At 33.4% G+C, this 2,185-nt stretch overlaps 1 non-coding gene across 1 annotated transcript; it reads right to left on the reverse strand.

The window, feature by feature from the left end:
• Window positions 1–251: 251 nt before the first annotated feature.
• On the reverse strand, window positions 252–359 carry LOC126002281 (U6 spliceosomal RNA). Its single transcript, XR_007493035.1, has one exon. It is a non-coding gene; the product is annotated as a U6 spliceosomal RNA (small nuclear RNA).
• Between the last annotated feature and the right edge of the window lie 1,826 nt (window positions 360–2,185).

Below are 2,185 nucleotides of genomic sequence, written 5' to 3' on the forward strand. Positions count from 1 at the left end.
GGTATTTTCTCCTTATCCCTTCTACTAATTTTACCCAATTTTACGCCTCCCATTTCTAACTAAAAGCAACAAACCAGACTTTCATCTTTTAATAGAGCTGAGTAGTATTCCATTATGTGTGAGCATATATGTGTGTGCACACAACAATGACATGTGTATATATCATGCATCACATATAAATAATCATATGTGATAAATATATGTCCCATAGCCCCATTATCTATCCTTTTCTGGACACTTGTTTTTTTTTTTTAAATATGGAACGCTTCACAAATTTGCATGTCATCCTTGTGCAAGGCCATGCTATAATCTTCTCTGCATTGTTCCAATTTTAGTATATGTGCTGCTGAAGCGAGTACTGGACACTTGGTTTGTTTCCAAATATTAAGTATCATAAATAGTGCTGCATTGAGTATATGAGAAGTGTGTCTAATAGTATGACTAATGTGAGATTTTAAGATAACATGTAGTTTATCAATCTTTATATAATTCTTCAGTAACTGATCCACATTTCTAAAATACATGGATATTTTGAAGGTGACTGCATTGAATGTGTACAGTAAGTTTAATTGTTTGTTCATTTTAACAATGTTCAACTTTCCAATACATTATATAAAATGTATTACCATTTCTTGTGTCTTTACTTAATAGTGATTCATATAGGCAGGGGTGGGGGAGGAGGGGTGGGCATTGGAGGTGGGCATGTTGTACTGGTGAAGGGAGGTATTCTGTTTATGACTGAAACCCAACTACAATCATGCTTATAATCATGGTGCATAAATAAAAATTTATATATTAAAAATGATAATTTGCTCCCTTGTTATTACCCAAGAAATTGACCATGGAGGCCTATATTTATTAATGAGTTTTTTTTTGTAATAATTCTCTTTTATGTCATTAATTGCTTATAAAAATAGAACTGATTTCTGACTACTAAATTTGAGGCTTTTTTCCTATGGTAGTAGTATAATATTTAAGGAGTTTTGGTGGAATCATTAGAGTATTCTTAGTATAATATCATGCCATCTGTGAGTAGCTAGCTTTTTTCGGGGAGCATACCCAGTAACCCTCATGGGTTACTCCTGGCTATGCACTCAGAAATTACTCCAGGCTTGGGAGACCATATGGGATGTAGGGGATCAAACCTAAGTCTGTCCTGGATCAGCAGCATACAAGGCAAAATCCCTACCACTGGGCTGTAGCTCCAACTCCTTGAGTAGCTAGTTTTAATTCTTTTCTGATTTGAAATCCTTTAATATCTCTTTCTAGTCTAATTGTTGTAGTCAGGAGTGCCATCCCCTATCTTGAACAATAGTGCTGAGAGTGGCTATCTTTGTCCTCTGTCATATGCTAACATAGAGGCTTCAGTTAGAAGTAAAGCTTCAGGAAAACGCCACTGAAGGTTAGAGGATAGGCTTTTGTTAGAAGAAAGAAAAAATTCACTGGATGTAATGTTAGCTGTGGATTTGTAATATATTGCCTTTCTTCTTTTGAGGACATTTCCTTCTATCCCTACTTGGTTAAGTGTTTTCATCCAATATGTTTGTTAGAATTTGTCAATTATTTCTCAGCAACTATAAAAAAGATCATAGGATTTCCTTACATAAATACACTGGGTTTTATATAGTGATCTCTCCTTGCATCTCTGAGATAAATTTTCCTTATTCTCAGTATGTGATCTGTTTAATTAGAGCTGGATTTGGTTTTCTAAAACCTTGTTGATCCATAATGGTGCTTAATTTTTAATGATGTTAAATCATCTTGGTATGTAGATTCTTTGATTCTTAAACAATGTGCTATTCAATAAAAGTCTTCATAGTTTGAGATATTGTATTTTGATATGACATGAACATCCACATTTTAGTAACTATTTTTACACTTCTGATTTTTTCCCCCAATGGCAGGCATTTTCAAGAATGAATGCAACTTTTAATTTTCAGGAAATTCTTCAATTTTTTATTATCGCAGTACTTAAGACAAATGTTTCTAAACTTAATAGATTTACTATTTCCTTTACAGGACACAACAACAAAAACTTGGTATTATACCTTTTTAAAGTAAATGAATAGAAAATGCCATCCTGCAATTGCATGTGATGCTATTGTCCCCTAAAACAGTGTACTTACTAAGTGGCATCATCTACTTTGAGAAACACTGATTTAGTTAGTAATTGACTGTTTGCTTT

The sequence above is a fragment of the Suncus etruscus genome, chromosome 2, assembly GCF_024139225.1.
Source record: "Suncus etruscus isolate mSunEtr1 chromosome 2, mSunEtr1.pri.cur, whole genome shotgun sequence".
Taxonomy (NCBI): domain Eukaryota; kingdom Metazoa; phylum Chordata; class Mammalia; order Eulipotyphla; family Soricidae; genus Suncus; species Suncus etruscus.